The sequence below is a fragment of the Sus scrofa genome, chromosome 5 (genome assembly GCF_054392235.1).
Source record: "Sus scrofa isolate SSC_HxYL_T2T_F1_AM1 chromosome 5, Sscrofa_HxYL_maternal_Yorkshire_Landrace_v2.0, whole genome shotgun sequence".
NCBI classification, from domain to species: Eukaryota; Metazoa; Chordata; class Mammalia; order Artiodactyla; family Suidae; genus Sus; species Sus scrofa.
In genome coordinates, this window is record NC_139387.1 from 24,278,957 (window position 1) to 24,305,253 (window position 26,297).

Genomic DNA, 26,297 nt, shown 5'->3' on the forward strand with positions numbered 1-26,297 from the left:
TCCCATGTATCCTTTTTAATGAAAGTTTTTGTTGGGATATATGCCCAGCAGTGGAATTGCTGGATTATATGTTAGCTCTATATTTAGTTTCCTGAAGTATCTCCATACTGTTTCCATAATGGTTTGTACCAATTTACATTCCCACCAACATTGGAGGAGGGTACCTTTTTCTCCACACCCTCTTAAGCATTTGTTATTTGTTGACTTGTTAATGGTGGCCATTCTGACTGGTGTGAGGTGGTACCTCATTGCAGTTTTGGTTTTCATTTCTCTAATAATTAGTGATACAGATCATTTTTTTCATATGCCTCTTGGCCATCCATATGTCTTCTTTGGAGAAATGTCTATTTAGGTGTCATGCCCATTTTTAATCTTTAATCCACTGAGCAAGGCCAGGAATCAAACCAGCATCCTCACAAAGAGTTTTATAGGTTTCAAAATGTATCAAAATGTAGGTACCTTTTATAGGTATCAAAATGTAATATATTTTGATAAAGTTGTTGATTTATAATCTGAAAATATTTTTCCAAAGTGTTAATATTAGTTATCTCTAGATTAGGATATCATGCAGATTTTTTCTGATTAATTTTTGGAATAGTTTTATTTATTCACATAAAAGGTAAATGCAAGAGAAAAGCTGGGCTCTTTGATCCTCAGAGTGCTTTGGATGATACAAATACAAGTAAAAATTATTTAGAATTTCACCTTATCTCATTCTTATTGTCTGTGCTCCAATCCCTAAGCTGTTCCTTCTGATTTCCCTTGTGGCTCCTACTCCTCAGAGCTGCATGTTTTAGGCTTTTTGCCAACATTATGACACAAAAGATTCCATGGCGATTTTATTGACCCTGGATCTCCAAGCACCCTTTCGTTGGTTCATTAAGTTGTAAGTATGCTAGGTAAAGCAAACACCAACCTTATTAATGTATCAACCTCTCTCTGCCCAGGAAGTCAGAATATCAAGATCTCCAAAACCTGAGAGAATTCTTGGTAATTCTCAGTCTCAGAGATGTTTCAAAGTATTTCTTAGACTTGTAATAGCCACTGTGTATGAGGAAAATTTTATAGAATTAGGTGATGAAAAATAGAATTACACATTCCAAACTGAACGTGAATATAGAGTGAGATTATGAGCAATAGAGACCATAAATGCACAAATAAAGGTTATCTTTAAGAAGTAATATTGCTAAACCACCACTTGAAGTTATGACTGACTGGCCAAAAAGTAAGTATATGGACGTCTTTATTTTCATTGTCCTTTGTAAGAAACAGTCATAAATTCCTATGTTAAAAAATGCATAATATCCATCTTTACCAAATCAAAGCTGCTAATGCAAATTTTGACATTTTGTAATGGAATTGAATATTATGTTAGATGTCATTTCAAAAAATAATTACCTTTGAATAGATAAAAACCATGGGACAGGTTGATTTTAAAGCATTATTTAGTGTAGCATTGTTTGAGAAATATCAAGACAGTATACACCTACCTTATTTTCAGTCACAGCTTAACAAAAACAAAAAATACAAATAGACATGGACACATACACACAAATGAGGTCATCACTCCCATGTAAAACAAGGTCATACAGACTCATCATTTATCATCTCATTTGGCATCCCTCCCTTCACTACAAATTCTGGTTCTTGGGGAAGTCAAAATAAACAGAAATGAATGCCCCGCATCCTAAGTTTAACATCCTTAATGTGTAATATCAAGGAGAAGCTGAGTTTCATGGATGAACCTCATTAATTTTGAAAAATAAGCCATGTTACTTCCGGAACACTGAAAACACACTGCAGTGTGAAAGTCTGAGTTCAGGGTCACAGTGATGCCCTAAGTGCCCATGACTAGGACAAGGAGAAGAAGTTGAGCTGTGGAGTGTTTTTCACAACATCCCAGATTCACTTGCCTATGGTTGTACCCTGGGTTGCCCCTAATTTGAGGGAAGCTTTCAGTCCTCAAGCAAAGAAAAACCAAAACCATTTCCTTCTTCGTTGTAGTATCTGGAAATCCTGGAGCTTAACTGGGGACACGATTTGTATGTGTGTGAAAGTTGAGCCTGCTACATGTCAGTAGGAAGAGTATATTTTAGAGGAAGACTATAAAATACATAATGACATAAAATAATTTCCATTCTGTGGGGAGACTTTCCTAATTGTTCAGTGACATAGAGAAATCCAAGCCCGGGAGGCACCGAATGAAGGCTGAAAATAATTGAAGGTGGTGTCTCTGTAATTAATTGGTGAAAGCCAAGGAAAAACCTTTAGAAAATTCTCTCAGAATCACAAGGTATTTGACCACTAGCTTACATAACTCATGGCTAGAAATACTAAGCCAAAAGTATTATGGACAAAGACAAAACTATCTTGTTGGAAGACAAGGCAAGAATGAAGATATAGTTAATACTTATATCCACAATGAAGATACTACTCGAGACAAAATGTTCACTTCAAGACAGTCAAGCCAGTTTTTTGTTTTTTTGTTTTTTGAGTTTTTTTTGGGGGGGGGCATTTCTAGCCATTGCTGAGTCCTCATTTTGTCTTCATCGCACTCTTTTCAAGTGTCTCTGAATTCTTTCTGCAGATTGGGCAGAAAGCAAGAATCCATGATGAGAAACCACACAATAACTTCTGGGACTGACTGATGACCCACGAATGAAAGTTCTGATTTTCATCTTCCTTTTCTTTACCTACATGTTGAGTGCAGCTGAGAATCTGACCATTATCTCCCTCACCTTCATAGATTGCCGTCTTAGGACAGCCATGTACTTTTTTCTCCAAAATTTCTCTTTCTTGGAAATCTCATTCACAGCGGCTTGTATTCCCAGATTTTTGTACAACATAGCAACGGGTGACAAAATCATTACTTATGCTGCTTGTGCTGCTCAAATATTTTTTACTTACCTTTTTGGGATAACGGAATTTTTTCTTCTGGCCATCATGTCCTTTGACCGCTATGTAGCCATCTGCAAACCCTTGCACTATGTAACCATCATGAATAACAGAGTCTGCAATAGGTTAATCATCAGCTGTTGGATGGCTGGTTTGTGCATCATAATCCCCCCACTAAGCCTGGGCCTCAATCTGGAATTCTGTGACTCTAATGTCATCGACCATTTTTTCTGTGATGCCACTCCTCTGCTAAAGATATCATGCTCAGACACACGGTTCATAGAGAGAATGATTTTAGTGTGTGCAGTGCTGACATTCATCATGACCCTTGTGTGTGTAGTTCTGTCCTACATTTATATCATCATGACAATTCTAAGATTCTCTTCCTCTCAGCAAAGGAAAAAAGCCTTTTCGACCTGTTCTTCCCACATGATTGTGGTTTCCATCACTTATGGCAGATGTATATTCATCTACATCAAACCTTCAGCCAAGAAAGAGGTGGCTCTTAATAAAGGAGTTTCCCTGCTCATTTCTTCTATTTCACCCATGTTGAACCCTTTTATTTATACCCTGAGAAACAAGCAAGTGAAGAAAGCCTTGAATGACTTGATCAAAAGGATTACGTTCTTCTTCAAAAAGTAAGAAAAAAGGTACTTGATGCATCATGATGAAAGCATGAATATTCCTTCAACATTTCTGGTAAAATTCTAATCACATCAGAGTCTTCAATATTCTTTTTTCCAGTTTTATTAACATTTTGCAACTTCTTTAACTTTACTGATGGGAAACTATTACCATTTGACTCTTCTCTTCCATATCTATTTAACAATTCCATCCACATGGATATGTTTATAATAAAATTTGAGTTAAAAGTTATAAATGAGGTGTAACACAGTAATAAAAAGCATAAGTTTTTGTAAGAATATAATTCCAGAACTAAGAAAAATATGATCGATTGAAATACTGTAAAAATTCTAACCGGAGCAAATACCTGAGAAATTGTCAGTACAAATTTATCATTTTCAGTGTTTTGTTATCTTATAGCAAATAACGGAAATCCCTGGGTGAGAGAGAGAAAACAAAACAGCTTGAGCCTGACACTAAGTATGGCATAGATTGGAGAAGAGTGAATAAAGATACTTTAAAATGCATCCGAACAGAGTGAATTTAAATAGAAATGGAATATAAGATCTCAACAGTCACATGATGAAAAAATTTAGAAATGGCACAGTAAAGTCAAACTTCAATTAATGAATTGATGCACATTCAATGGAACATAGAATTATAATACAATCTACCAACCACAAATTCAGAACAATTTGAATATTTTTGTCCACCAGCTTAAAAAAAAAAAGGAAAAGAAGAGAAATGGATCCCCTAACATAACTTAAATCCTGATTGTAGACGCATGCAAGTGGAGTTTTTAAAGTCTACAAATCAGACATAAAATTCAAAATGTAAGTATTTAAAATAAATCCTTTAAAATTAAGTGCATAATACCAATTAAATATCAATTAAAAATTTGAGGCTGAAATTACAGCATATCTAACAAGCCACAACACACTAAAAATCCGTTTTTAAAGCATATATATCTATAAAAGTCTGTAGTATAAAGTACATTTGTGTATATAAATTTTTACTTGAGAGTAATTTATGTACCTACACATATTTTATATTATTTTTTAAGTAGGTTGAAAACAAAGAGACTCATACTCATCCAAAACAATTCAAAAATAACATAATGAAACAGAGAAGAGTGAACAACGAACGTTTAAAATAAAAAGCAAAAGCAGTTAACTGTAAAATTTAAAGTGTACAAATCAGAGACTGATTTTCTTAAAACTGTGGAAAAAATCATCTTACGTCTCAAATATCGGGAAAAAGGCAGAAAGCAACATATTCAAGATTAATAATTAGAAAACAGATATAAATATCAATACTTAAGAAATACAAATACATATAAATACATGCTGCATTCAATTTGACAACAAAAGACAGAAAAATTGGAAGCAATAACAAATTCTTGGCAAGACATGAAAAAAAGAAATTACAAATCTGAATAAAGCAGTACTGATAAAATATACTGGGAAAGTGAATAAATTTCTGCCTTTAATGTGGAAACAGGATAAATTTGTTTTTTAAAAACTCTCATTAACTTTAAAAAAATATCCTAATTAGTTTCGGCTTAAATTGATCCATTCCAAATTATAGAAAAAGAAAACAACACAATTGCATTTTTAAGTGTAAAAATAGAATTTTTCTATATAAAATATCTGTAAGTACATTTTAGGAAAATATTAAAAGAAAAAAGATTATGAACAACTATATTTTAATCTACCATGAAAAGCTAGATCTCTGTAAAATCTATCCACACACTTTATCATATGAATTTTTAAAGTTAGACATCATAAGAATAGATAAGTAGATGTTTAAAAACCTTTAATAAAATTTAATAGTCATGAAAAAATCACAAGTAAACTAGGAATATGTTAAAAAAACTATTTATAAAAATAGTTTAAAAAATAAAATACCAATAGATTATAAATGTAAATGAGGAAATAAATATGGATGCTGAGTCTCCTCCTTGTTATTCAACATTGTTTTGTATGATCTTAAAAAGTCATAAAAAAATAAAAGTCATTATAAATACTAGACAAAAATACAAAAGTAACTTTTTGCAATTTGAATATGCATGTTTTAAGTATTGCTAATTCTGAATACAAAAGGTGTTTATAATGTATGACAGCTAAGCATTTACATGGTAAGTTAATTGGCAACATCTTTTAGGTCTGTATCAGTAAAAGAAATCATTCTTATGGATTAATATTTTAATTTCATAGAAAGAGATACAAACTCTTCTGCTAACACTGAAGAGGGTATAAATGCAAGAAACTAATAGACAATAGAATTTAGAAAAGCATTTAAGTTGGATAAGTAAGGACTATATTTTTAAAAAAAAGTGGCCTACTTCTGTATACCAATAAAACCTGAAAAGCAAACTAAGTAACTAATTTAAATCATAACAATAACAAAGGGACTTCACTAAGAAGTAAAACATGGTTTTCTAAATGAAGAAAGAGATAAAATCCATTTAAAAATATAAAATCATGAAAATATATAATTTTTAAAGTTATCTCATTCTTGGATGCAAAGCAATAGACCAAAAGTATTATAACTCACCTAAAACTAACGTAAAATTTAATGCAATTCTCATTAAATTCCAACAGTTATGCTATTAATCACATAATTATTTCCAGATGCACTTGGAAAAATAAAACTCACAAATATCCCACAAATGTACAAATAAGATCCATTGAAATAAATTTAAAATCTGTTTTGGTGGAGGTATAGTTAATGCACAGAACAAAGAAATATAGAAAAAGGAGTATCCACAGTGGCACAATGGGATCAGCAGCATCTTGGGAGTGCTAGGACCCAGGCTCCATCCCTGGCCCAGTGCAGTAGATTAGGGATCTGGGTTAGGTCTCAACTAAGGCTGGGAGCTGATCCCTGGCCTGGGAATGCCATATGCCATGGGGTGTCCTAAAAAACATAGAACAAACAAACAAACAAAAAACCAGAAAAAGATTTGTATAGTAAGGTAATATGTTCAATTACAAAGATGGAATTTAATTTCAGTGTGAAAAGAATTATTTAATGAATGTTGTGACTACAACTTCTTCTGTAAGTAAACATGTTAGACCTATTTTTTTACAACATGCACAATGGCTTAAATGACTGATACTATCTATAGATGGATCTATCCGTAGATCAGTAGATGGATCATGTATACACACATATACAGCATGTGTGTGTATTTTCTGGAAGAAAATACATGATGCACGGTTAAAACACTTCTCAATGGAAAAAGAACACTAAAATGAAGGAAAGGAGTTGCCTGCAGTAGCACAACAGTTAATGAACCCTAGTATCAATGAGGACATGGGTTCTATCCCTGGCCTTGTTCAGTGGGTTAGGGATTCTGCATTGCCATGGGCTGTAGTGTAGGTAGCTGACCCGCCTCAGATCCAGCCTTGCTGCTGCTCTGCGTAGGCCGGCAGCTGCAGTGCCAATTTGAACCCCAGCCTAGGAACCTCCATATACTGCATGTGAGGTCCTAAAAAGCAAAAAATAAAATAAAGAAATAAAATAGTGTTATACTTTTGAGTATATGTAATCTAAAACACTTCCTGTACACAATGTTATATGTCGATTTGTTTCAATAAAAATGGGGAAAAAGGAAAACGATCTTTTCTACCCAGAGGAAATACAGTTAGTAAACAAATACGTGGAAAAAATTATTTACCCTTGAGAGTAAACAAAGAAATACAAGAGAAAAATCTTTAAAATAGCATTTTATATCTACTAAAATAGCAAAATCACAGCTTTTTAGTACAGTAATTTTCAACGTTGAAATGGAATTATCAAGTAGTCATACTTGATGGCACTGTAAATTAATAAAATACTTTTGGAAAGGAATACAGCAATAAAGAACAATAGCCATAAATACAGTAAAAAATAAAAATTAAACATTTTATAAATCAAAATATATTGTACAGTAAATCCAAAAAACCATGTGCTAGATTAATATCTAAATTATAAAAAGAGCACTTACATATAGAAATAGGATATACAAATAATTCAAAAGGAAGTGAAGAATAGGAATAGATAATTTGCCTATGAGCAAATCAAATTTAGAGACAAAAACATAAATATATAAAAATTTAGTCAAACTCATTTGCAGCCCACGCCAAAATGAAATGATATTGAGATAGTGGGAGTGTTGAAAAGACCTCTTACCCTTCCTACTTATTAGAACCTGTGGGAAATGGCTTTTCTTCACTGCGTCTGTTGAAATGTAAATACAATTGTAATGGTAACTGTAAATGAAATGTAGATCTAAATGTAATTGTAAATGAAATGGAAGTTACAATATTGCATCGCTGTATTCACTTAAACTGCTATAAGAAAACAAACTAGTGCACAGAGACAGACAACTTATCAGTGGCTGCCTGAGTGGGGAAGGGCAGGAAGGAGAGGGCTCAGGGAAGAACAGAGATGCCCATGGACCCTTGGGGCTGATGGACATTTTCACTCTTTTTATGGTATTAATGTTTTCACAGGCGTGTACATACATCAAATTTTAAAATTGTACACTCTAAATTTGTGCAATTTATTGTGTGTTGATTTTCCTTTGTAAAACTATAAAGAAAAGTAAGAAAATGAACAAAATAACCTGATACTTATCCTCTTTGTCCCCAAGGACACTGGAGCCAAAGCACTTTTTTTGTTAGTTATTTTGCTTTTGCCAAATAAAATTACTCCAAAGAGTCATTAGTGACTTCTGAGGGTAAATCACCAAGGACCTTTTTAAAATTCATTTATTTGAAGAGACAGCAAACTGGAGGAAAAAAAAAAAGGAAGAAAAGATAAGGTTGGTATTGTTCAAACCTTTTTCTCTGTCCAAAGATATTGAAATACCAACTCTTTCAAAAGAGGAGAGAGTCTCTGCCACTGGGATCACTTTTTTTTTCTTTTTTTTACCTTTTAAATGTTAATATATACATAAAAATATTCTTTAGGCCTTTCCTGAGAAAGTCAATCCTTTTATTTATTTATTTATTTATTTATTGGTGACAACAATCTCAGGGAGCTTTCTACACAGTCAAAAATCATGTAAAGGTGAAAATGATGCATGAGCAAAAGCGAACAGAAGTTCACATGAAAATCTTCATAAAACCAACCATTTTCACATATGTGGCTTTAGGAATTACTCGAATCAACTTAAGGAAGCTATGATTGACTGACAAAAAAGTAAGTATAATAAGTTTTCAACATTAGTAATATTTCCCTTTGTTTAATTTTGGTCATATTTTTCTCTTAGAAAAAATAGTTCACCTGCTTGCATTAAATTCAGATATATAAGCTATCATTTATACCTAAAGACTTCAAAAATATATGTGAGATGTCAATATAAGTAGGTGGATATATAAATGAGAATCCTAATACAATGTATATCTAGAAATGACATAAGCCATACCATCAACCTCAAAATGAAAAATATACAAGCTCTGCGTAGGAATGTGTGAGCGTGGGTACTTCTCCCTTCATCACTCATTAGCAATCCCTGCCTCCTTCCAAATGTTTATTGAAAGATAGATGAACCAAAATCTATTGGTTACATGTCAGTGTCAATTAGTTTATTGAATTATATCTTATAATACTGTATAATATCTTGTAAGAAAAAAATACAGTTTTTGAACACTGAGTAATGTCTATAGCATGCTGAGTTGTTACATAGTGATGCATATGTAGCCTGAGAGATAAAGAGAAAGGATGACCCCCAAGACTTGGTAGACTGCAACCATCATTCTCTACTACTTCTGAAATTAATCTAATATATATATATATATATTGCATATGTCCCAAAATTCTCTGGGAGGGTTCTAGTTTTCAGGCAAACTATGAGCCGTAGGTCAGCACTTCGTCCCCACACTGGTGTCTGCCAGTGTGTGTTTAATACTATGAACTGGGCAAACCAGAAGATATGGCCCTTCTCCTACTTCAGTATGAATAAAATACAGTTGAAAAACAATGAAGAGAAAGTCTTTGTGAACAAATACATTGTGGTTTCAAAGGAAACCTTTTTCACTCATTGGCATAGGATAACAAGCATTAAGATGTAATGAAAACTGAGAACTTTCAATTACCCCACCACAATAATTAATTCTGAAAGCCCCAGCAAATTACTGTGCAGTAGCACTGGGCATAAACTTAGCATCAGAAAACCCAGGATATCCCTGGAATTAGCATTGCATTAATAGATAACAGTGAAGAAGGAAACAGTGTCAATGAAAATACAGTTACTTAATTGAAAAACCAGGGAGGGAAGAGAAGGCTATTATAGCTTTTGTCATAGTTGTAAAGATTATTTCAGGAGTTCCCATTGTGGCTCAGTGGTTAACAAATCGACTAGGAACGCTGAGGTTGAGGGTTTGATTCCTGGCCTTGCTCAGTGGGTTAAGGATCCACTGTTGCTGTGGGCTGTGGTGTAGGTCACCGACACAGCTTGGATCTTGTGATGTGACTGTGGAATAGGCCAGTGGCTACAGCTCCAATGAGACCCCCTAGCCTGGGAACCTACATGTGCTGTGGGTGCGGCCTTAAAAAGACAAAAAGACCAAAAATAAATAAATAAATAAAGATTATTTCAGAGTGTGCCTTAATAAAAACAACTCTTCTTTAAAAGAAAAAGCTTTTACCGTAGCACAGGGAACTATATCCACTCTCTTATGATAGAACATGATGGAAGATAACATGAGAAAATAATGTATATGTATATGACTGGGTTACTTTGCTGTACAGCAGAAATTGATACAACACTGTAAGTCAACCATAATACAATTTTTTTAATGAAAAATATAAAAAAATGAGTGCCAGGATAAATAGAAGTCACCTGAAAGCATGCTTACCCAAATTTCAAATTTTATTGCACATTTTTAACTTACTCATTTATCCTTTTCTCTCTGTCTTAGAATATTTGTGCCTTGAGATTAGGAAAATGTTGTTTAAATGATATTAAAAGGAAATTTGTTTTCTTATAAATAAAATCTAGCCACATAAATAAATAAATAAATGGAAAAGCAAAATAACTATAAAATTTCCTAGTCATAGACTCAGATTTACAAAAAATTAATAAAAATATTCATTATCAGAATTTAAGTGTATATGAAGAAATATTTTTCTCGATGTGTACTTGATAAATTTGGGGTATATAACTTTATTCAGAAAATATTCTTTAGACATTGACAGTACATGTGGAACCACGTTCATTGTTGCTGCTCTCAGGGTAAGAGGGACATGATCCCAGCAATCACGTTCTCTGGCAAAGTACTAGCAGAGTGGAAAGTTTTGTTGTTTATGGGGGCACAAAAATGGGTGTACAGGGTAAAGTATTTATGAGAATTGCACAAAACATATCAGAGGAAGTTTTACTTCAAATAAAAACCAGTGATTAGGTTTACTCAGTTAAGTTGCAAAATACAGGGCAAAATATACAAGATAAGTGCTTACTATAACAACTGGCACAGAATGGATGGTTAATACTATAATAACTGGCACAGAATACATGGTTAATACGAGAAGAGGGAGGAAAGCACCCAACCACATGGATGATCAGGGCTTCTGTTTTAGTGACATTTCTGAAACAGACATGAGTGGTTTGTACAAGCAGGTGTTTGTGAGTCAGTTCAATACATAAGAAGATGTGCTTGGTATTCAAGTCAATAGTATTAAGTCAGAAAAATTCATTGCTGGAAACAAATTTAGTCTTCTTTAGGTGAAAGATGTTATATTAAATGGTAGGAATTGTGGATTAAACGGAGAGAGGTGTTTAGTCAGAAGGGAAGAGCAACTAAGAGGTCCAAGCAATCCAAGCAGGCACAAAGATAACTTAGAAAAATCGTATGTGTAAGATTACAGTTCCTTTATCAAAGTAGTTCTTTTCAGAATACAACAAAATTGTGTTTATTCTATGGTACTTTAAGTAACAGTTTATATATTGATAGAGAAATGTGGAAGGAAGTCGAAGGAGGGAAGCTTATACATAGCCTTCTATGTAATGTCTCCCTTTGTTCATAGGAGGAAACAACTTATCTACAAAAAAAAAAAAAAAAAAAAAGTCTTAGCTGGAGCAGAGATTTAATGTCCCGATCAAGATTCTTTAGAGTAAGTCCAAGTTACACATGACATATTAGCATTTTGACACGGACAAAATTGTTAACCAGAAGCATAATTTAATGATTTTTTTTTTTTTTACATAGCTCTGAATATGGAAGAATGTGGGGAGGCAAACAACATTTTGCTATTCATGAAATCACACTATATTAGCAATATATCCAGGCATATGCCTCTATGTATATTGGGTTTTTTGTTTGTTTGTTTTTTGGCTTTTTAGGGCCGCACCCATGGCATAATATGCAATTTCCCAGGCTAGGGGTGAAATCAGAGCTGCAGCTGCCAGCCTACGCCACAACCACAGCAATGAACTTTCCAAGATGCATCTGCGACATACACCACAGCTCATAGCAACACTGGATCCTTAACCCACTGAGTGAGGCCAGGGATCAAACCAGCATCCTCACGGATACTAGTCAGCTTCATTAACCACTGAGACATGATGCGAACTACAGCATAAGCATATTGTGATTTAAATATAATATGAAAATATACTGAATATCAAGCTGATTAAATTAGATTTTACACAAGTTAGATACCCTAAATAATAACCTCTGAAATATTGGGCATGCAGGCTGGAAGTCATCAGTGATGAGAAAATATACAATAACCACCTTCATTCTGCTGGGACTGACAGATGACCCTGAGCTGCAGGTTCTGATTTTTATCTTTCTCTGTCTCACCTACACAATGAGTATAACTGGGAACCTGAACATCATCACACTCACCTTTGTGGATTCCCACCTGTAAACACCTATGTACTTTTTTTTACAAAATTTCTCCTTCTTAGGAAATCTCATTCACAATGGCCTGTATTCCCAGAAATTTACATAACATAGCAAGAGGTGACAATATCATCACATATAATGCTTGTGTCATCCAAGTGTTTTTTACTGACCTCTGTGCAGTAACAGAATTTTTCCTCCTGGCCGCCATGTCCTATGACCGCTACGTGGCCATTTGCAAACCCCTGCATATGTGGCCATTGTGAACAGCAGAGTCTGCCAGAGGCTTGTTTTTGCTCTTGGGTGGCAGGATTGTTGGTCATAATCTCCCCACTCAGCCTGGGGCTAAATCTGAAATTTTGTGACTCCAATGTTGTTGATCATTTTCTCTGTGATGATTCTCCTCTCCTCAAGATATCATGTTCAGACACCTGGTTCATGGAACAAACTGTTTTCATCTGTGCTGTGCTGACCCTCATTTTGACTCTTCTATGTATAATTCTATCCTATACGTATATCATGAAGACAATTTTAGGATTTCCATCTGCCCAACAAAGAAGAAAGGCCTTTTCCACCTGTTCTTCCCACATGATTGTGGTTTCCATCACTTATGGCACATACATGTTCATCTATACGAATCCAATAGCCAAGGAAGAAGTGACTATTAATAAAGTGGTTTCACTACTCATTTCTTCCATTTCACCTACGTTAAATCCATTTATTTATACACTGAGAAATAAGCAAGTGAAGAAAGCCTTCAATGACTCGATAAAAAGAATTGCGTCATTATTTAAAAAGTAAAAGAAAATAGTAATCAATAAAATAAAGTTAAAGGATAAATGGTGGCCGAGTCAGAAAAAGATCTCAGACGGTTTTTCTGAGTCGGGGTGCCCTGGGGAGGAGCCTCTTGGGTTTCCTGTGGCCCTGCTACCCGCCCAAGCTCCCAGGGGGTGCCCCACTCCCATGGAATAGCTGCTCAGCACCACCAGCCCCCTGGAAGAGCCCCTGCAGCCCAGAAAAGCTGCAACAAGCTCGGCCAGACTGTGAAAAGATCCGCCTACATTCTTAGGCTGTCCTTCTGAGTTGGGCTACCCTAGGGAAGAGCCTCTTAGGTTCTCAGTGACCCAGATAGCTGCTCCAGCCCCCAGGGGGTGATGCACTCCTGAGGAGCAGCTGCCCAACACCGCCAACCCCCTGCAAGAACCCCACAGCCTAAAAACACCAGAGCAAGCTCTGCATGACCAAGTGAAATCTGCTACCATCGTGGGGTGGACCTCCCAGTCCTGTCTGCCCTCAGGAAGTCCTCCTTGGCTTCAAAGAAACACTGTTAGCCCCATCAACACTCCAGAAAAGCCACAATGCCTCAAAAAAGATTGACCAACAACGCCAGCCTTCAGGAAATATTCCACGGCAGTGACAAGGCAAACACTGCCCAATCACGGAGAGTACACCTCCCTCAGGAGAAAGAAGACAACAAGCAAGATGAAGAAGCTGAGAAAGCACCCCCAGTCAAACCAACAGGAGAACTCACCTAAAACAGTCAACAATGAAACAGATCTCTGCAGTCTGACAGACCTGGAGTTCAAAAGAGAAATACTGAAAATACTGAAGGAATTAAGAGAAGATATGAACAGTAATGCAGATACCCTCAGAAAGGAGCTAGAAAATATAAGGAGGAGCCAAGAAAAACTAGAACATTCAATTGCAGAGATGCAAACTGAACTAGGGGCAGTAAAAACCAGAATGAATAATGCAGAAGAACGAATCAGTGATATGGAAGATAGAATAATGGAAATCACTCAATCTGGTCAACAGACAGAAAACCGAATCAAAAAACTGGAAAGCAATATAAGAGACCTATGGGATAATATAAAGCGGGCCAATCTATGCATAATAGGAATTCCAGAAGGAGTAGAAAAAGATAAGGGGATGGAAAATATATTTGAAGAAATTATCGCTGGAAACTTCCCAAATCTAAAGGATACTGGATTCAAGATACAAGAAGCACAGAGGGCCCCAAACAAACTGAACCCAAACAGACCCACACCAAGACACATCATAACAAAAATGGCAAAAGTTAGTGATAAAGAGAGGATCCTAAAGGCAGCAAGAGAAAAACAGAATGTTACCTACAAGGGAACTCCCATAAGAATATCAGCTGATTTCTCTACAGAAATACTACAGGCCAGGAGGGAATGGCAAGAGATATTTAAAGTGCTCAAAGGAAAAAATATGCAACCTAGAATACTCTATCCAGCAAGAATATCATTTAAAATAGAAGGGGAAATAAAAATGTTTCCCAACAAACAAAAACTTAAAGAATACAGCAACACAAAACCCAGGTTAAAGGAAATATTGAAAGGGCTTCTCTAAACCAAAAAGAAAGGAAGGAAAGGGAAGAAAAAAGAAAAGAAAAAAAAAAAAGAAGAAGAAGAAGAGGAACTAGGACTGAGGAAACTGCAATCAGAGAGCAGTCACTCAAATAAGCCAGCATACAGATTTAATCATGAACATGCTTCAAACAAAATAAAAGTAAAAAGAAAAAAATAAAAAAGAGTCATCAAAACCATAAAATGTGGGCAAGGGATGTTAGGAAATAAATAACCCTTTTTGTTCGTTTGTATGTCTCTCTTCTTAATTTTAATATAGTAATGAAGGGTTTGAACTTACAGGACCATCAGGCTAAAACACACATTTATGGGAAGGGGTTAGCATACTTAAAAAACAGGGCAACCACAAGCCAAAACCAAATATTGCATTTGCAAAAAATGAAAAAAAATACACTCAAGCAGATAATAACAGGAGACCATCCAACCAAAAAAAAAAAAAAAAAAAAGAAAGGAAGAATGGACAACCATAGAATCAACTGGAATACGAGGTTCAAATGGCAATAAATAATCATCTATCAATTATCACCTTAAATGTCAATGGGCTGAATGCCCCAATCAAAAGACACAGAGTGGCTGAGTGGATAAAAAGGCAAAAACCTTCAATATGCTGCCTACAAGAAACTCACCTTAGGACAAAAGATACATATAGATTGAAAGTGAAAGGGTGGGGAAAAATATTTCATGCCAATAGACATGACAGAAAAGCAGGAGTCGCAACGCTCATATCAGACAAAATAGACTTTAAAACAAAAGACATAAAGAAAGACAAAGAAGGACACTATTTAATGATTAAGGGATCCATCCAAGGGGAGGATGTTACTATCATCAACATATATGCCCCAAATATAGGAGCACCCAGATACATACAACAAATATTAACAGACATAAAGGGAGATATTGATGAGAATACAATCATAGTAGGAGACCTAAATACCACCCTCACATCAATGGACAGATCCTCTAGACAGAAAAACAATAAAGCAACAGAGATCCTAAAGGAAACAATAGAAAAGTTAGACTTCATTGATATCTTCAGGACACTACATCCAAAAAAAGCAGAATACACATTCTTCTCAAATGCTCATGGAACATTCTCAAGAACAGACCACATATTGGGACACAAAGCTAACCTCAATAAATTTAGGAGCATAGAAATTATCTCAAGTATCTTCTCTGACCACAATGCCATGAAATTAGAAATCAACCATGGGAAAAGGAAAGAGAAAAAACCTACTACATGGGGACTCAACAACATGCGACTAAAAAACCAATGGGTCAATGAGGAAATCAAGAAGGAAATTTAAAAATTCCTGGAGACAAATGATAATGAAGACACAACCTCTCAAAATCTATGAGATGCTGCGAAAGCAGTGCTCAGAGGGAAATTTATAGCAATACAGGCCTTTCTCAAAAAAGAAGAAAGATCTCAAACTGACAACTTAACCCTCCACCTAAATGAATTAGAAAAAGAAGAACAAAAAAGTCCCAAAGTCAGCAGAAGGAAGGAAATTATAAAGATCAAAGAAGAAATCAATAAAATAGAGACTCAAAAAACAATAGAGAAAATTAATAAAACCAAGAGCTGGTTCTTTGAAAAGGTGAACAAAATTGATAAACCCCTGGCCAGACTCACTAAAAAGAGGAGAGAAAGAACCCAAATCACCAAAATTATAAATGAAAAAGGAGAAATCACAACGGATACAGCAGAAATACAAAAAACCTTAAGAGAATACTATGAACAACTATACGGCAACAAGTGTGACAATCTGGAAGAAATGGACAATTTTCTAGAATCTTACAGCCTGCCAAAACTGAATCAAGCAGAAACAGACCAACTGAACAGACCGATCACTAGAAATGAAATTGAAGAGGTCATAAAATCACTCCCTACAAATAAAAGCCCAGGACCAGATGGCTTCACAGGTGAATTTTATCAAACATATAAAGAGGAATTGTGCCCATCCTCCTTAAACTCTTTCAAAAGGTTGAAGAAGAAGGAATACTCCCAAAGACATTCTGTGATGCCACCATCACCCTCATTCCAAAACCAGACAGAGGTACCACCAAAAAAGAAAACTATCGGCCAATATCATTGATGAATATAGATGCCAAAATTCTCAACAAAATCTTAGCCAACCGAATCCAACAACATCCCAAAACAATTATACACCATGACTAGGTTGGGTTCATCCCAGGTTCACAAGGATGGTTCAACATACGCAAATCAATCAGCATCATACACCACATTAACAAAAAAAAAGTCAAAAATCATATGATCATCTCAATAGACGCAGAAAAAGCATTTGACAAAGTTCAACATCCATTCATGATCAAGACCCTCACCAAAGTGGGTATAGAGGGAACATTCCTGAATATAATCAAAGCCATTTATGATACACCCACAGCAAATATAATCCTCAATGGGGAAAAACTGAAAGCCTTCTCACTCAAATCTGGAACAAGACAGGGATGCCCACTCTCACCACTGCTCTTCAACATCGTTTTGGAAGTCTTAGCCACAGCAATTAGACAAACAAAAGAAATAAAGGCATCCATATAGGAAGAGAAGAGATCAAACTGTCACTGTATGCAGACGACATGACACTGTACATAGAAAACCCTAAGGACTCAACCCCAAAACTACCTGAACTGATTAATAAATTCAGCAAAGTGGCAGGATATAAGATTAACATTCAGAAGTCAGTTGCATTTCTGTATAGCAGCAATGAAACATTAGAAAAGGAATACAAAAATATGATACCTTTTAAAATTGTACCTCACAAAATCAAATACCTCGGAATACACCTGACCAAGGAGGTAAAAGACCTATACGCCGAGAACTATAAAACTTTAATCAAAGAAATCAAAGAAGATGTAAAGAAATGGAAAGATATTCCAAGTTCCTGGATTGGGAAAATCAATATTGTAAAAATGGCCATACTACCCAAAGCAATCTATAGATTCAACGCAATCCCTATCAAATTACCCATGACATTTTTCACAGAACTAGAACAAACAATCCAAACATTTATATGGAACAACAAAAGACCCAGAATCGCCAAAGCAATAGAACTTCCATATGACCCTGCAATCCCACTCTTGGGCATCTATCCGGACAAAACTCTACTTAAAAGAGACACATGCACCTGCATGTTCATTGCAGCACTATTCACAATAGCCAGGACATGGAAACAATCCAAATGTCCATCAACAGAGGATTGGATTTGGAAGACATGGTATATATACACAATGGAATACTACTCAGCCATAAAAAAGAATGACATAATGCCATTTGCAGCAACATGGATGGAACTAGAATCTCATACTGAGTGAAATGAGCCAGAAAGACAAAGACAAATACCATATGATATCACTTATAACTGGAATCTAATATCCAGCACAAATGAACATCTCCTCAGAAAAGAAAATCATGGACTTGGAGGAGAGACTTGTGGTTGCCTTATGGGAGGGGGAGGGAGTGGGAGGGATCGGGAGCTTGGGCTTATCAGACACAACTTAGAATAGATTTACAAGGAGATCCTGCTGAGTAGCATTGAGAACTATGTCTAGATACTCATGTTGCAACAGAAGAAAGGGTGGGGGAAAAATGTAATTGTAATGTATACATGTAAGGATAACCTGACCCCCTTGCTGTACAGTGGGAAAAAAAAAAAAAAAAAAAAGATAAATGGCTGCTAAAACTTTCTATTTAAACTTATAATTTTCTTTACCATTTAATAATCTTATTTCAGTTATGTTTTATTTCTCTGATCCTCTCTAAATTTATTTACATTGTATCTTTTGTTTTGTTTTGTTTGTTTGTTTGTTTGTCTTTTTGCCTTTTCTAGGACCGCTACCACAGTATATGGAGGTTCCCAGGCTAGGGGTCTATTCGGAGCTGTAGCCACCAGCCTACACCACCGTCACAGCAATGCAGGATCCAAGCTGCATCTGCAACCTACACCACAGTTCATGGCAAAGCCGGATCCTTAACCCACTGAGCAAGGCCAGGGATCGAACCCGCAACCTCATGGTTCCTAGCTGGATTGGTTAACCAATGAGCCATGATGGAAACTCCTAGATTTATTTACATTGTATCTTAATGAACTCAATTATTTCCTTAGGTTTTTACTCAATTTCTTGAAGGAGATTTGTCTCAGTAAAGAAAATAAAAGTGCATTTCTCATAAATTTATTTGTGGATACGTATAATCCCATATAATTAAATTTTATGTTAGTAATAAAAACAATTGTTTAATCTTCCATAAAACTGGAAGCATAATATTAGTGATTACTGTACTCAAATGTGCACGAAATTCTACAAAAATTCAACTAAGAATTGAAATTTTATGGTAAGATACCAAATAGGAAGAGTGAAGGCATTTGAGGAAAACAAATTAAAAATAAAAAAATTAGCTAAAATCTCACAAGTATTTTTTTTGACTATAGCTAAGAGAGAAAATTAAAATGTGGGAAATCACAAGATATCAAAGATACAAAGTTATCAGAAATTAAGATAAATAATCTCATTTATGGCCCATGGATTCTCAGGAAAGGAAAAATGAGGATGGAAAGGGGGAAGCTTTTGGATTATGGGTCAGATACTTGGGTTTAAAAGTCCATATGGAGATGGCAGATGAAGTGTCAGGTTCCAAATGGCAAAAGAAATGAAACAGAGTCCAGACTAAAAAATATGACCCAAGAGTAAAAGAAAAAAAAAAAAGGCCACTCTTGTAAAATTAGCAATTTTCTCTAAGAAATTTTTCTATTTCTTCTTATATTATGTGACATAAATGAGGACATCGGGACTATTATTATGATCCTCTTTCTATCCAAGAGAGAGACTTTACAGCCCAAATTCTATAAAAATAAGCTGCTAATACTGTACATAAATAATTAAATAAGAAATTCTAATTAACTCTTTGGAACTCTCATAAACAATGAGATGGAGACACTTCATAATAATTAATAGAAATATAAAAAAACTATACTCAGAAGAAATCAAATAATTATTCATCAATAAATATATTCATAATTATAAAAAAACAAATGGAACAAAAAACAAAGCAGCTTCTTTCTGCTCATTATAAAATTTTAAATCCATAAAATTAATTCAAAGTGTGTAAACATGGATCTTACTAAGAATAGATTAGGAAAATTTAAATAATTAATAAATCTCTAAGTTGATTATTTTATAAATGTCAAGAAAACTGACAAACTTCTCAGAAATGTGAATAAATACAAAAGAGAGAGCAAAATGTGTAAGATTACAAATCTCTTTCTCTTTTTTTTTTGTCTTTTGTCTTTTTAGAGCCACACCCATGGCTAGCATATGGAGGTTCCCAGGCTAGGGGCTGAATTGGAGCTACAGCTGCTGGCCTACACCACAGCCACAGCAACACCAGATTGAACCGTGTCTGTGGCCTACAACCACAGCTCACGGCAATGCTGGATCCTTAACCTGCTGAGCAAGGCCAAGAATTGAACCTGAAACCTCATGGTTCCTAGTTGGATTCATTTCTGCTTTGCCACGATGGGAACTCCAGGTTATAAATCTTAAAGAAAATATAAATATTAATGCAGTGCAAATTAGAATAACTTTATGGCTATATTATAGCAATTCAACAACAACAATAAAAATATGTGAAGACCCTGAGTTAATGAATAAAATTTTAGCAAAATAGAATTTTAAAATTAATTCAAAATATGGAAAACAAATATATCAATTTCCATAAAACATATAAGAAGCCAAATAAAATTTACATTTAAAGGGATAAAAGAACCAGAGTACTTCAAAACTAACCATGCCAAAACACTAGATAACCACATTACAATTTCAATTATACAAACAATAAAAAAACTCTCCCTTTGAATTTTATGAAAACATCTTATCTTTGACGAACATCTGGTTATGATGTGATAAGATGAACTATTAAACAAAATCACTGATACTATTTCATATAGAATCTAAAAATGTGCCAAAAAGTATACTATGATCAAGATTTATTTCAATAATACGAAAGTGGAGATAGGTAGATAGAGACAGTAAAAGTATATAGATAAAGAAATATATATGTATGTATATATTTATATATGAAATATAGCCTAATTTTGTTGTAACAAAAAATTAAAGAAGGGACATTATATATGGGTTTTGAATAATTGATCAAATGACCACTGGATAAAAATCAATAATCCCTAATAAATTTATAGTAAAATGAGAATATGATGGACTATTAAATAAGATGACATTTTCTAAAAAAATAAAATTTGCATAATTTTATTGTTTCCTATACTTAATTAAAAACAAACAAATGAAATATAAAATATGTAAATGAGGATACTCACTTTCATCATTGATATTCAGCATTTCATTGCCATCTTCAAAATGCCATAAGATAAATCATAAACTATTTGGGATTATCAGAATGAACTTATAAAACTACTGTGGTTAGAAATTAGGAAAGCCACATTTTAAATTTTTACATCTTTGAAAAGTAAATGTGCCTTATCATGACTGCCATCTTAATATCATGCATATTTTAATTACTAACATATTCTCATTAAATAAAGTACATGAAATAATGACATGGACAATTAGAGTCAATGAAATATAATAGAAGAATTACAGGCTTAATAAGAACATTTAGTAACTTAGATGAAAAAGGGATAAAAGGAAACCAAAGACAGTGACAGTACAGCAGCAATAAGCTGTTACATTAAAGCAATCAATATGACTGCCAAAGAATAGGTCTTATTATGGATTCAAAGTGTTACATTCAAAAATACCAATTTCCCCACTCTAAATATTTAGATCTAACACGACTTTAATTAGAATCAGTTTTAAATTTTTCTATTTGCACAAATTATCTCAAAGCTGTTATGGAAGAATTACATTTTATGAAAGTACAACACATATAAAAAAATATACTAGTGAACAGAAACTTACTTTATATAATATCAAAACATATTATAGATCAATGGTCAAATTAATATGGCATGGACATATGAAAAAATGAACAGTAATAAGTCCACAAATAACAAATGCTGGAGAGGGTATGGAGAAAAGGGAACCCTCCTATACCTTTGGTGGAAATGTAAATTGGTACAACCACTATGGAAAACAGTATGGAGGTACCTTAGTAAACTATTCATAGAATTATCTTATGACCCAGCAACCCCACTCTTGGGCATGTATCTGGATAAAACTTTCCTTGAAAAAGATACATGCACTTTTATATTCATTGTAGCACTATTCACAATAGCCAAGACATGGAAACAACCCAAATGTCCATTGACAGAAGAAAGGATTAAGAAGATGCAGTATGTATATACAATGGAATACCACTCAGCCATAAAAAAGAACAAGATAATGCCATTTGCAGCAACATGGTTGGAACTAGAGATTCTCATGCTAAGTGAAGTAAGTCAGAAAGAGAAAGCCAAATACCCTATGATATCACTTATATCTGGAATCCAATATATGGTGCAAATGGACCTTTCCACAGAAAAGAAACTCATGGACATGGAGAACAGACTTGGGGTACTAAGGGGGAGGAGGTGGGAGTGAGATGGACTGAGAGCTTGGTGTTAATAGATGCAAATTATTGCCTTTGGAATGGATATGCAGTGAGATCCTGCTGTATAGCACTGGGAACTGTATCTAGTCACTTATGATGGAGCACGATAATGTGAGAAAAAAGAATGTATTTATGTATGTGTGACTGGGTCACTTTGCCATACAGTAGAAAATTGACAGAACACTGTAAACCAACTATAATGGAAAAAATAAAAACTATTAAAAAGGACATTAGATAGGATATTCTACAACTTGAGAACAATGTGATAATGTTATATGTGACTTTTCCAAAAAAGCAGGACTTCCAGATATATTGCAGTATCATTCTTAATTGCATTTCAAAGTTTAGACCCAGATCCAGTTACTTTTGTACCTGTGTTCCTGTTCTAATCAAAAGATCAGAATTTCACTAGTTATATTATCAATGGTTCAAAACATGTTTTTAGCTACAAAGGTCAAGATAATTCATTTACTTTTTCAGTAGACTGTCATTTGTTCAGAATTGTCAAAAACAGAAATACTCTTTAGTTGTACAAATAATAGAAAATATCTTCTTATATGCTCAACTTATTTTTAAAATTACAACAGCTGTGGAAAATTTAAAAAAAGAAAAAACAAAATGTTCAATAGGACATTTAAGATCATGCAAGTATAGATAATAAATGGCATTTATTTTTATATAAAGGCTTATTTTGCTTGTTATATAAAGAAGAATTTTCAGTTCATTAGGAAAAGCATGATTTATTTAATAATTACTTCAGTCACATGAAAAAAATCTCAAAGGAAAAAGTTTTTTTTTTTATTCACACAACAAACAGGTTGTATTCTAAATGGTATTAAAGTACAAAAATAAACCAGTTAAAAAAAAAGCAGTGGTAACGGAGGCAATGAATGCTAATGAGCTTCATTGTGGTGGGTATTCTTCAATGTATATTTATGAGAATCCATTTGATTTTACTTCTTAATGCATATAATTGCTGTCATTTGTACCTCAGTAAAGGTGAAAAATGTTTTTTGAAAAATGAATATATACTGATGATTCTGTTCATATAATATTCTAGAAAAGGCAAACTAATCTCTAATGACAGAGAACAGATGGGTGACTTGCTGTGAGCGGCAGCAGTAAGGGATGTGCAGGAAAAGGGACTAAAAGGGGGCCCACGGAAACTTTGGGAAATGATGGATATTTATTAGCATGATTGTGGCAAGAGTTTCTTGAGCATACACATACACAAAACATCAAATTGTACACTTTAAATAGTGCAGTTCATTGTATGACAATTACATCTCAATAACAGTTGAAAATTAAAGAGCAAAAATACTTGATAGACTTGACTATATAAAACTAACTATATGCCAGAAATCAATACTGACACTGTTAACGACTCAAAAACTTAAAATACATGTATAACATATTTAAAAGAATAAGGTATGAAGAGGTATCAAAATAAAAATAATTTATATTAAAATTTAATTATAGTAGCAAATGTTTGATTCAACTAATCTTATGGATTCTATAATATTATACAAATTTTCTAAGTAAAATAATATTATATCAATAAATTTCACTTCTATAAATTATTTTCACACATGAAAAATATTTGTATGGCATACTTTTGATAGAATGGTTGCTAATTTCAGAAAATAAAAATGGCGGTACATATAATTCAGGTATTGGTTTTAAAATGGCTGAAATATTCATAGAACCAACATTATTAATGGTGAATAATTAGAAAAAGGAAATTGATAATGTGATAAATTGAGGTATGCTTAAATATATAAAAGTGTATGTTGTTATCATCATGAAATATACATGACAAAATCTACCCTTTTTATAAATTTTAAATATAAAATTCAGTGACAATAAGAAAATTCATATAGTTGTACAACCATGAAAGCATGTTTTGGATCCAATTACAATACATGATTGCAAATTTTTATGTATTCATAAATAATGTTTATAATATAGTCAGTTTATTCAGAGAAAGAAATATTTGGAAGGATAAGGTCTATTATGTATTTAGTAGATGGGTAATTTTATAAACTTTTTCTTATCTGAAGAAAATTTTCCAATGATAATAAAACATTGATATAATAAAGGATTTTATTAATATAAAAAAATTTAAATCTTCAAAATGTCTTACTAGTTGTGAAAGTTTTCTTTTTAAATTAGCTATGTAGTTGAAATGACACAATTGTCCTCCTGACCTGTGTTAAGTGCTGCTATAACATCTTCCTGTCTCCAAGGACACAATCCCCACTGACACCTGTGTTACTTGTATTTTTTCCAAACTTCATTACTCAGAAAATTAAGTAACAATTTAATTTTCCTGTCTCCAAGGACACAATCCCCACTGACATCTGTGTTACTTGTGTTTTTCCCAAACTTCATTACTCAGAAAATTAAGTAACAACCCTTGACTGTAGGTCACAAGGACTATTGGCTTTTTGTTACTCAGTGGCATTTTTTGCAAATTATAAAGGAAAGTCATATTTACAGTGTAAAAGCATTTCTCTCTGTCCTGATGCTTTAGAATTCATTGCCTCCACTAGTGGAGAGAGTTCCTTGACCCTTACTATAATTTATTTTTGTTTCAATGATGAAGATAGTAAGAAAATATTTGGAGATTTTGAATGGAACTAAGTCCATCCCACACAAGTCTCCACTTTGTTGGAGATGGTGAACAAAGAGAGTTCTAGGCATTCCCAGCTATGCCAATGGAAGTAAAGACATATAGACCTTTATTAAAATATGACCTTTTAACATTGTAGTCTTAATTGTGCTATGTTTCAATAACCAACAGACACTGATTTATGAACAGAAGAGTGAGTATGATGAAGTTGTCTCTTTGTGATTCCCTTCATAGGATCTAGCTTATATTTTACTCTGGAAAGAAAAAAAAATGGATTGCAGTAATAATTCACATTTTTTATGTATTTAAGATTATATTTTGAGACGTCAATTTTTAGAATGAATTTCCTTTGTGTAGATAAATGTCATAGCCTGGGAGTTGTCTATGAATAAGGTGTGTTTTTAAAAATCTGTATCTAACTGAATGTAGAAATACTCACGGTAACTTTGACTAGCTATCAACCTCAAATTAAAAATAGTGTCTTCCTGTATATAGAAGTAGATCAGAATGCCCTCTCATACACTTAAAATGACAACTTTTCATTAGCGATTCCTGTGTTCATTTTGAGCATTGGTTTGACAGATGGGACAATCAGGAAACAGATGCTCACACTTTTTGATAGTTTGTTTACTGTCTTCCATTATAGAATAAGTCGTAATGTCTTGGAGAGAAACAGATATAATCTGAAATTTTTACTCAAAGTTTGAAGTTCTGAGTACGATTTCACAATGAAGCACCTATCACCCGAGAGATTAGGAGAAAAGATGAAAGGAAGGTAGGTGGGCTGGAAATGTATATGTATGTATATCCCTTCTACATCTCAATTGGATATAAATACTTGATAGTTGTGGAAAACAGAGAATAAATGTCTTAAGAAAATTCTAACTTTGGAGTGAGGCATAATCCTCAGCAGTGGTATTTCTCTCTATTGGAAACATTGTGAGCTGGGTAAATAGTCATAATCAATTCTGCTCCCAGGTCAGTGAGAAGAGAATGCAATATGTGAAACAATAAAGTGAATCAGCTCATGAAACCAACAAACTAGGTATACAAAGGGGAACTATATTTCATTCACTGAGGTCACAAAACCTCAAGATTTGAAATACTGATTGTATGCTGGAAGCCTTTGAGTCCTTATTATGCAGCATCAGTGAAGGTAGTTCCTTGATTGAAAGAAGGAAGAGAAGTAGAGGTAACACATGAACTCAACAAAAGTATTGCACATATTCAGAAAAAAAGTGGGGATGACTGTGTAACCGGGGTAGAGGATAAGTAGCAAGGTTTATGTCTTTAATAAGAATTAAGCACACTTCACCGAAAAACAAACCAACGAAAAAAAA

General features: G+C 33.9%; 1 protein-coding gene and 2 pseudogenes across 1 annotated transcript in view; all 3 read left to right on the top strand.

Moving 5' to 3' along the window:
* The window catches only part of LOC146403237 (olfactory receptor 6C3-like), a 555,083-nt gene that overhangs the window by 399,003 nt on the left and 129,783 nt on the right, over positions 1–26,297 (top strand). The gene's annotated exons all lie outside the window — the stretch shown is intronic.
* Positions 2,613–3,537, top strand: LOC100511490 (olfactory receptor 6C2-like; annotated as a pseudogene).
* On the top strand, positions 12,223–13,157 carry LOC100511307 (olfactory receptor 6C2-like; annotated as a pseudogene).